Below are 12,186 nucleotides of genomic sequence, written 5' to 3'. Positions count from 1 at the left end.
ATACAGAGCTATACCAAAGTTGTGTATAACAGAGCCATATGAAGGATGTGAATATCAGGTTGTGAATCCTAGCATAGACCAATAACCACTGAATCATGCATTTGTCCCCTTTGAATTTTGTAGTTTCATATTGCTTAAACATTTGTGATTCATAGGTTTGTAACTTGGGTTATTAGATTTAAATTACCCAACCAGAGTAAAGAAACAAAATTAATGTTACTTCTTTTAAAGCACATCAGAAAGCCAATGGGAAGCACATAGATAAAGAGCAAGAAAATAAATAATATTAGTTTCAGTTACAAGAGTGAGATATTTTTGTTCCAAGTAATTTCCTTCTCCAACCTCTGAGAAAAAGTTCTTTGCTTGCTATTAAACATCAAAAACCTTCTATAAATACCAAACACATCAGCAACTGTTGCTTAAGTTTAACATTTACTTTATCCACATTTTTGCACCTATTTTTTTTTATTTTATTTGCAGTGGAACTGTAACAGAAACGTTACTGTATTTACTGGATGAAGGACATACTCTAGTTACATTAACACTCCTTCAAAAAATTGTTTTATTCCAAAACTATTAATCCCTGAAAAGCTGGCATACAAAAACTTTTATTTACACGGGTGATGTGTGAATATATTTTTCTTCTTTCTTCTTCCAGTTGTTTCACTATTCACTCTTGTCTGTGAACAGACAACACACACACACACACACATATATATATGTTTTATTTTGATTTAATCTTCCCTTTCTTCACAGCAAGTAGTCAAACCATCTTCAAAATATAATTCTTATGAAAATGAATATCTGGTATCATTATTAAATCACAAACAATGCAAGAGCACAGCCATAAGAAAAAAAAAAAAAAAAAAAAAAAGTAAAGTGTGAAATTTACATCAAACTTTTGATTAGAAAGTGCCAGAGTTTTCCATATTTCCTAAAAGAATAGTAAAGGATAAAGCAATAAATAATTAAATAAATAAATAAGAGTTAGAGACAGTATTGCCATATGCCAGCTGTCTTTTTAACTTCATACAGTGCAGTTAATAACTTATATTTTCTGTCTTTATTTAAGTCTGTTTCCTCCTTCCTTGTTTCAAGGAGGAATGCACATGTTTACATATATGAGTCATAACTGTTGATTTTTTCATGCTCTGTACTGCAATTAAATAATAGTCTCTGCTTGTATTTTATTTTTTTTTTTTTTTTGAAGATCAAGAAAAACAAAAAAGGCAATCAGATATTATGTTAGAAAATAATAATAAATAGTAAGTGCATAGATAAATTAATGACGATGATTCTGCTAAGAAAGACATATTTCAGTTGTTCTAGCAGTAGATAGGGAGAAGCTAATTGTTTTACTAGCAGTTAACACCAGCCAAATGAGAGAGACATTTCTGAGAAGTAATCTGTAATAAAATGTCTTCCATATATGGGATAATCAGTGTTGAAATTTTCAGTAAAATATCTCAGCTTAAGAAAGATGAGGGCAAAAAGAGGGACAAGGATTCCTTGGGGCACATCCTAATACAACATTTTCAAAACATGAATAGAAAGAAGTTTTTATCAGTGCTGCCACTGTCTTTTACTGATTTTAGCAATCTGTGGATGCACTTTTGGTACAAAAATCTACACCATTCTAATGGATGTTAGAAGAGGTACAGGTTGTCATCTTTTCCACACATTGTGTATGAACTCAGTTCATTGTCAAGAATATCAGGAATTAGATCTACTTCCATATTGAAAATCCCTGTTATATTAGAGTCCACATTTTTGAAATTCATATAGATCGAGAACTTTCACCTTGATACATATATCTGGAATAAGTAGAAGTCTGTATTTACAATATCCCTAGTTACTGATACACTTCATTCACTTCTGAAATGTAAAATGTGGCACAGGTGAATGTTTCTGAAGCAAAACAAAGCTTATGACATCATAGTTATTGTCAGAAACAATTCATTGTTACCTGTAAGAGCCAGGTAGTTGGTAATTTTTTTATTTCTCAAAGAGTATGCAAATCAATGTCAAGCATATTTTATCTCAAGGTCTTTCTTATTGGAAGCAACAAAGAACAGAAGATTAGAGTTTGTATGAAATATATCATGATTTATTATATTAAAAGTTCTATCATTTCCAAGTTCATATTCTAAATGTTCTTCTCTCTTGTATCATCAAGTAGATGCTGTCATTTTTTTTCCAGACCATTATACTTCATGATATATTAACGCTGGCATCACTGAGGAGGTTAAGCAGTAAAAGCTACCTTGTGATTTCATTTTTTTTCTGATGTTGTAGATATTTAACTGCATTCTTTTTCTGAGAAAATTAATTTCTTACAAACCTCTTCAAAATGGAAAAAAAGGACTGTAATTAAATGTAGTTAAAATGCTTTAAAGCAGGTATCCATGGGCTAGTGAAAATTTGCAATCTAAAACATTAGAAGTCTTTAGAAGTTCAAACAAATATAATAGAAATTTCAGAAGTTATTATTTCATAAGTATGTGTAATGCTTACAGCAAATTGTAAAGACTAAAAGCAAAACACAAACAATTGGTCATTACATTCTACTAAATACTGTGAAATACTTTTTTTTTTTTTTTTTTTTGGGGGGGGGTGGACCTTTGGAGGCGGGGAGGATGAGTGTATCTAAAAGCACTGAAATGGAAGTGTGTTGTTTCAAATATTTATAACTGACCACAATTGCTACTAGCAATGATAACTCTACTCTGTGGTTATCAGGTTGCACTTCATAAACTGTGTCTAGTTCTGGTATCCACAATTCAAAAAAGACACAGACACACTAGCGAGGATTCAAAGGAGGGTCACAAAGATGAAAAAAGGGCTGGAGAACCTGCGCTATGAGCAAAAACTGAAGAAGTTAGGTCTTTTTATCCTGGAGAGGAGAAGGCTCAGGGGAGACCTCATGACAGTATTCCAGTACCAAAAGGCAGATACAAAGAGGATGGAGATGTTCTTTTCATAAAGATACACAAGAGGATACATAAGAGGACAAAGGGAAAAGAATACAAGTTGCACTGGGAGAGGCTTCTCCAGAAAATATAAGACTTTATTTATTTATTTATTTATTTATTTATTACAGGAAAGACAATCAATCAGTGGAATAATCTCTCATTCTTCTCAATCTAGAAGAATGCCCATAATGGGAGGTTTTCAAGATGAGACTGGACAGGATGCTAAACCTAGACATCCTTTCCATAAATTTCCAGGGCTATTCTATTATTTCATGATTTTATGAATGGTTTCATAAAAATTCTCAAAGAATTTTTTGTTTGTATGTCTATATAGAAAAGAATAAACTTACGTAGCATTCACTTAGAAATGTTAATCTAGCTTTCTTTGGGTTAAAATAGGAAAATATCTGTTTTTAAGATCTGGAAATGTTAGTAGCCCACTTGCCTGTTGCAGACACAGATAAAGTAATGAGCACAGATTATATTATTGCATCACCACAGCATTGCAACTTCATGGCAGCAGGTGCTGTCACAGATGTAAATCACAATCCTAAGTAGTTGTCCTATAAGGATGTCTTCTGCCAGACTAAGCACCCTTATACACATGACATAAAGAATGTCATTAATACAAAAGGAAAAATACCAGAAAGACCAGAGTTACATTTGCTACAATACACTCTGTTTTCAGGACCATGCATTCATACTACAGCTTGGCCAGCAATTAAATTATTGTAAGTTGCCAATCCAGGTGGACACCACAAGTGTATGTAGGAAGCTAGCTGCTGGTCAAGCTTGCAAGTGAGTCACTCCAGAATGCAATTTAATGTGCAACTTCAATCTTTATTCTACCATGAGGGAAACGTTTCTAAGTGCACCAAGCTCAAGACACTAAGCTCAAGACAGCAATTACAGTGAGAATTCATATCAAGCACCACATCTGCTACCACACTAAAGCATGTTGGTATTCTGTTGTGAGATGTATATTTGTATATATGTATTGTTAGTCAAACTGGACAAAGACTTGTAGCTTTTTTGAAGTGTGATTTGTGGTACCTCTCATTGTTCAGGGTCTGCCTGAATAATCAAGTTACAGCAAAGTAACTCCAATCAGGAGGCTAAGGACTAGTAAATGAGTTTAGTAGTTTAACAAATCAACAAATACAACACGTAGGTAATACCATTAGTTGTTCATGGCTTTCTGTTATTTCTGTTCTTCTCATTATAAGGAGGAGAAATAATTGGAAAACAAATAAGCTGTCAGTGAAACCAGTCATGAGCAGTCAGTGTTCTAAATATTTTATTTCCTGGAAGTGGTTGACTTCTATTCTGAGACATTATTTCTAGAACAATTCTCTTCCTTGAGGAGCTCATGTATGTGTGGATGTGGACTTGGCGAGTTATTCATTTACTTGAGTTTCTCTCAGCTTTCAACTCCAGTTCATTTTGCCTAGGGTTCTTGATTCATAAACACACATCAGTTCCATTTTCATTCATCTACTTAATATTTAAAAAATCTGCAGTATTCAAAGACTACATGTTCTTGCAATTTACCTTGGTATGATTATGCAGAGATAATAAATAAATAAATAAAAGAAAAAACTCTTCAAATTTGTAAAAGATCCTGTCTGAATACAATTTATTTCCAAAAAAATAAAAATAAATGTAAGCAGCACATGTAACAATACCATTATAAATTCATTAAACAAAAAAGAAATAAATATAATGTATCAACTATTGCAGTACATTAAAATAAATTGCTTCTGAAATCTGTGAAAAGACCCTAAGGCATCCATTGCTAAAAGAATATCAGCCAAAGTGTTTGGTGATCCCTCCATTCAGTTTCTCTTTATATATCAAATACAAATTTCTTGTCATCTTGGCCTTTCACAGTTGATTACCATCTCTCATTTCTTATTTGTCACTGACACCAACTTGCTTTTTCTATCACGCTGTATTTATACTGCTTAAATTTTCAGTCATGATACCACTACATTTTCCCCTATATTTGCTGTTATCCTTTAGATGGTGTCCTTCACTCTAAGCAAAATAATAAGCATTTGTTGTTTTTGTTAATTGTTGTTTTCACCCCATTAAAAAAATAAAATTTGTTTGCTATTCCTAAGTCAAATGTCAAGTACTCATTACTGTGATTGTAGAGTATATAGTGAAAATATTTTGTTGGAACAACCTCTATAAAACATTTCTGAAACATTCTTTTAGAAGATAATATTCTTCCCGTAGTTATTGTGGAGTTTTCTTCTAATTCAAGATTAGCTGTTTGAGATTCAGTTCTTGAAGTATTTTAAGTTGCAATATACGTGTTACTTCATATATACATCATATATCATATTCACATATACATCTCTATAGCATGGAGATTTACCTTTAACTGTGCTTGTTAGTTATATCATTGGACATTCATGTAGCATTTGATTACCTGAGAACAAAATAATTTATTTATTTATTTATTTTATGGTAATAATATAACTTTCCTTCAGCAATCTTCAAATAGAACTTATGTACATGGTTTCATATTAAGGAATGTTTGATCATTTATTGATGATCAAAATAATTTGAGAAAAAACTTTATTATGAGAGATTGCAATCTTGCGAAGTATATATATATCTTAAAGACTAATTTCATAAAATTGTAAATAAATAAGTGAATAAACAGGACTATGATTGAGAGGAGAGAGAAAGAGAGAGAGAAAGAGAGAGAGAGAGAGAAAGAGAGAGAGAAAGAGAGAAAGAGAGAGTGAAAGAAAGAAAGGAAGAAAAGAAAGGAAGGAAGGAAGGAAGGAAGGAAGGAAGGAAGGAAGGAAGGAAGGAAGGAAGGAAGGAAGGAAGGAAGGAAGGAAGGAAGGAAGGAAGGAAGGAAGGAAGGAAGGAAGGAAGGAAGAAGGGGAAGGGGAAGGGGAAGGGGAAGGGGAAGGGGAAGGGGAAGGGGAAGGGGAAGGGGAAGGGGAAGGGGAAGGGGAAGGGGAAGGGGAAGGGGAAGGGGAAGGGGAAGGGGAAGGGGAAGGGGAAGGGGAAGGGGAAGGGGAAGGGGAAGGGGAAGGGGAAGGGGAAGAAGAGAAAGAAAGAGAAAGAGAAAGAGAAAGAGAAAGAGAAAGAGAAAGAGAAAGAGAAAGAGAAAGAGAAAGAGAAAGAGAAAGAGAAAGAGAAAGAGAAAGAGAAAGAGAGAGAGAGAGAAAGAGAGAGAGAAAGAGAAAGAGAAAGAGAAAGAGAAAGAGAAAGAGAAAGAGAAAGAGAAAGAGAAAGAGAAAGAGAAAGAGAAAGAGAAAGAAAGAGAAAGAGAAAGAGAAAGAGAAAGAGAAAGAGAAAGAGAGAGAAAGAGAAAGAGAAAGAGAAAGAGAAAGAGAAAGAAAGAGAAAGAGAAAGAGAGAAAGAGAAAGAGAAAGAGAAAGAGAAAGAGAAAGAGAAAGAGAAAGAGAAAGAGAAAGAGAAAGAGAGAAAAGTAAGGATTCTTCAATTATATATTGATTGTGGATCACTTCACAACAAATTTATTGTCAGCTGGATGTCATTTTGCATGATCAGCATCTATGAAACTGTTTCTGGGGCTTAGATTTACAATACTTTTTAAATTAAGCAAAATATTTTCAGGAAAGCAGAGTATTATCTAAAGACCCTTAATAAAGTTTGACCAATTTTCTGTATGACTATATGCACTAAATAATCACAGTAATATAGAATCATAGCATCATACAATGCTTAGGATTGTAAGGGCTCTTAAAGATTATCTATATCCACACCCTCTGCCATGGGCAGGGACACCAGGTTTCTCAAAATCCCATCCAAATTGGTCTTGAAAACTTCCAAGGAGGGGGCGTCCACAACTTACCTGAGCAAGCTGTTCCAGTGCTACACCACCACCCTCATAGTAAAGAATTTCTTCCAAATATTGAATCTTAATTTACTTTTTTTTTTTTTTCTTTTTCAGTTTAAATCCATTACTCCTTGTCCTATCGCTACAATCTCTGACTGTAGTGATGAGACAAGATCATGAAAAAAGGACAGGATAAATTTGGTTAATAATTTTTTATTAACCAAAGCTCAAAGTTCAATTCAATCTGGGGAAAGAACAGAAAAGGGACACTTGCACAAATAACAGTCTGGAGTGACTGCCTCTGACAGAGAATGACAGAACTTGGCTGGTTTAGTTTGGCAAAATGAAGACTGAGAAGAAAGGTGACTTCTCTATAAATATAACATGAAGAAATGTCATCAAAAATAGCTATTAAAACTAAAGAAAAATATTGGCTCAAAACCTCTTGTATACAAACTAACCTTGAATACATTTTGGCTGTAAGTTAGCAGAAGATTTCTAACCATCTGAGAAATAAGGTCCAGGAATAGAATTGCAATTAGAGTAGTGTGGAAAAACACTGAACTCTAAAAAACAAAACAAAGCAACCAAAAAGAGCAAAAACAGATCAATCCAGTTATTAAAATAACTAGGAAATGTGATTCCTTTGTGAAAGATGGAAACTTCTCATTCCATAACTGTGTCAGGCATAGTACACAGAACAGATCAATTGGAACAAGATCTCTTTTTGATATTGAATCTGTTAGAGTTGTTTTTTTTTTTTTTTTTTTTTTTTTTTTTTTTTTAATAGACTGTAACCTTAATATATAATTGAGTTTAAAGAACACCTTTATTTTTCATTCCTTTCAAAGAAAGACTTATTTAACCCTCCCTAGAGTTCCCTATTCTGTCATTTTTCTTCTTGTTCTTTGTTGTTTTCTGAGTTTTAATGCAACTTACTTTGTGCCTCCTCTGCTGTCTCTGGGAGATCATTTTATTTATGGCCTATCTTGCTTGACTTTCTAAGGCTGAATCTCTTCCTTGCCCTTTGGGGATAAAAGGTGTGTGCATATATATATATATATATGTATATATACATATATATAAAGAAAATAAAATGAACTTGTTATACATATGTTTTGAAGCATTCCTAATGTGATGTTAAGAATAGAATTCTGCACTTTATTTGCATGATAGCTTGAGAAAGAATAAAAATCAAATGAGGTAGAAACAACAACAACAACAACAACCACCAAATTGTCAGAAGTGAAATAAACCATGTATAGAGCATATGAAAGCATTATCACTAAATATATTCAGTACTCATTAAATGTCATTAATTTGATCTATTTTTGAGTTGGTCATGATGTGCCAGACAGATGGAGCAGCCAAATAGTATTTTACTCTCTCTTGACGTCTTCTAGACGGTCTGGAAGTGTCTGGAAATCTATCTTCAGGTATTTTCTTTGTTTTTAATTTGTCTGTCTTTTAAAGATTGCAAACACTGAATTAGTCATTAATATTAGTTATTAAGTAGTTACATTATTAATTATTAGTTATTAAAATATTAAGTTATTAGTTATTAATTGGTTACTAATACTTATGTTTAAAATGACATATAATTATTCATGGAAGAATATTGTCCTAGTGGAGCAGTACTACAATTTTTACAGTCATGGTAGATTAATATGATATAATCAGCTCAGTCTTGCTTAATATCTTTCCCCCAGAAAAAGAGGGGAAAAGACTCTTTTCAAAGAGTATAACTGAATTCACATTATTGATAGTTGGCTGGATAACTACTGTTTCCAAAAACAAAATTGACAAAAATATATTGTTAATGAAGACAGATATTTAACTAAAAACAACAACAACAACAACAACAACAACAACAAACAGAATATGTATACAACCCCACTATGGGAATACTATATACTAGCTTCAAGAGGATCAAGCTTTATGATATTAGATAATTAGATAATTAGATAATATTTAGATCTAAATTAAGTTGTTTTCTCTTTGGCCAAGCAGAAAATCATTACCTTAATGGATAACATTGCTAGTTGTTCAACAAATTATAATTTTGCAAATTCTTTTCAAAACCATTACATACAGGTAGTCAAAACTATAGGTAATCAAAATACGAGTAATGGGATAGAAGCAATGTGTAATTAAATGTTTACTATCTGCCTATAGTTTCTGGTGTTTCAAAAGGTAGCATGAAATAAAAGCAGAAACAATCATTTATTAAAATGTCAAAATCAGTAAGATCAGTGTAGTGAAAGACTGACATTTGAAAAAAATGTTATCCTCTGTGAAGGAAAAACATAAATTAATATAAAATAACAGTTACATAAGAGAAAGATTTTACTGCAAAGTTTCGCACTTCTTTGGAAATATATTTATGTTACTGTAGACTTTCTTCTGAAATTTGGGAATGTTAATGATTTTGGGAATGTTAATGATTACAGAAAAAATAATTGGTGTTCTACTTAACAGCAAAAGAGATCTTCACCTCCTGTTAAACGTTAGAATCTCTGCCTGTTCTGGAAAGATTTTACCTGAAATACACAGGATGGTACTAAGATAATATTTTCCTCAAGGTTTGCCAAATACTTATACGTGAAATTTTAAAATATAGCTCATTGTTTGTTTGTTTGTTTTTCTTTTCATTGTGTTTTTCAAAAATAACCTGTATTTTTAATATAAACTATTCTTATCACATTCTGATATGTCTGTGATTCTTATAATCTTCATGCTTTGACAAAAACAACAACAACAACAACAAAAACTGCAAATATCATTGTTCATTTATAGATTGGATACATGTTCTTTCATGTTCATAATCTCTTATGTATAGAAGAACTGAATTTTCTCTATTTTTCAGCATATATACAAAAACGTAGTGACCATCAGGTGTAAATTTAATAACAAATTTCTGGAATGCTCTGCAGACAAGAGACAGACAAATATAAACTTTTTGAGGTTCTAATATAAGCCATATTTCATTTTCCTTTACATAGCCTTAAAATTATTGTTAATGTTGTATTGGGTTTGCGTGGCAAGGTTTAGGTAGCAGGGAAGCTTCAGGCATCATCTCTGTGAGAAGAGTCCAGAAGCTGCCCTATATCAGATGAGAGCCTGCTCCAGCTGGCTCCAAAAGGGACCCACTACTGACCAGACCCAAGACAGTGAACAGTGCTGGTTCTGCCTTTGTGAGAGCAGATTTAAGAAAGGGAAAAAACTGCTGTGCAACATCAGCTGGGAGAGCGAGGAGTGAGAAACAACCCTGCAGACTCCAAGATCAGTGCAGAAGGAGCCAGAGGAGGTGCTCCAGGTGCTGAAGCAGAAGTTTCCCTGTTGCCTGTGTAGGCTGTCCACCTGCAGCCCTTGGGGTACCACAGCAGAGGTTTCTACAATGCAGCCTGTGAGGACCCCCCAGTGCAGAAGGTGTATCTGCCTTCAAGGAAGCTGTAGCCCATGGAGAACCCCTGCAGGAGTAGACCCCAGAACAGAGCTGTAGCCTGTGGAGAGGAGCCCATACAAGAGCAGGTGACCTGGCAGGAGCTACCACGCATGGTGGACCCATGTTGTAGTATTTTGCTCCTGACAGATGGAACCAATGGTAAGGACCCATACTGGAGCAGTTCTTGAAGAGCTGCTCTATGTGGATCCACATAGGATCATTTTGGGAAGGATGACATCCTGTGGGAGGGACCCTTTGTTGGAGCCAGGGAAGAGAGTGACTATGAAGGAATGGCAGAAACAAAGCATTACAGGGTGACAACAAGCCCCATTCCCCTGCACCACTTGGGGGAGAGGAGGTAAGAGATGGTGGATGCAGAGGAATGTGAGGAAAAGTTTGCTTTTAGTTTATCATTCTAGTCTGTTAGTAATAGGCAATAAATTATATTAGTCTCCCTATGCTGAGTCTGTTTTGCCTGTGACAATAATTGTTAAGTGATTTTCCAGTCCTTACCTCAACCCTTAAGTCCTTCCCATCATATTTTCTTCCTGTAAAGCAGGACATTTCCTTCTGCTGAACTTCATGAGACACCTAGTAACCCATTCCTCCAGCTTGTCAAGGTCCTTCTAAATGACATCACAACTATTTGGAATGTCAACCTATTTTTGTATCAACAGCAAATTTGCTGGGGGTTTACCCTCAGCATTACCTTGGTTGTAAACTACAGCTGTTGTTTATATATATATTTAAAGTAGATCTTTGTAATATTTGCATTTGGCCACCTCCAAGCAGTGAAAGAGAACAGGTAGGAAGTCAATATATTTCTCTTGTAGCCTGAGTGGCTGATTATGCCTCTCTTGGAGAGAAAGGAAATGAGAGATATTACACTTTATATATTAATACAGCATGTTCTGATCTTTTTATATGCTGTAGATGCAGCAAATTTGCAGCTTCTCCTGAAGAACTTTCAGTTTATTTAACTATTAATTGGTCAAAGGAAGATAGAAAAACTCTTTTCCTTTGGTCAGTTAGTAGGTGAGCCACTTTCTTCCATGCAGAAGGCCCAGATCCAGATTTCTCTGCAAATTAGCAGGTATTTTTTTCAGATACAATAGCAGAATTGATTTAGCTTTTGTATTTTTATATGATTTGTGCAGTCCTCTGAGAGATAAAGCAGTGACAACAAAATCTGACAAGACTAGTTAGGAAGACTTTATGACTTTTTTTTTTTTTAGTTAAAATAGCCTAATTAATAAATTAGATACAAGGTGAGTCTCAAACACTTACAAATAGCAACAAAGAAGTTCACAAAGTAGTTAGATATTGTATAAACAAACAAGTGACAAACTAAAATCTGGACTAAATCTGTGTCATGAGTATGAAGTAAATTTATGGTGTTTAAGTAATATTTAACATGGGGAGTTACTTTTTTATTATTTTTTTTTTAAGCAAAAAAAAGTAAATGAATGAATTGAAATTAAATGAACCTGTTTGTAAATGTGAATGTCTTCATAGAATTATTGGGCTATAATGTTCTTCTATAATGTTCTTTCCTTCCTTTTTTTATTATTTTTATTGTTATTTTTATTTTTTATTTTTGTCAAATTGATATGGTTGAAGATGTTAAGCAGTTTTCAAGTCACTGATTTGGTTGATCTGACCACACCAAAAACAATGAACTACTGTGGAAAAGAGATGAGAAACAAACAAACAAAAAAGTCTACGTAGATTACATAGGTAATTGAGTGAGTGGTGTGTGGGGTATAAGCAGAAACAGAATAATATTGAGTAGTAGCACTAATCCTATGTCCCGAGTCATCTGTGCAACAAATCATCTTGCAAATTGTGCCATTATAGAAGTGAAAGTGCGGAACAGCATTGGCAAACATGGTCTGGTAATATATGAAAGGAACAAGTAGAACAAGACAGTAATGCAGTTT

Source organism: Aythya ferina, assembly GCF_964211825.1.
Source record: "Aythya ferina genome assembly, chromosome: 1".
In the NCBI taxonomy this organism is placed as follows: domain Eukaryota; kingdom Metazoa; phylum Chordata; class Aves; order Anseriformes; family Anatidae; genus Aythya; species Aythya ferina.
The sequence above is the reverse complement of the archived record's forward strand: the minus strand, read 5'-3'. Positions refer to the sequence as shown.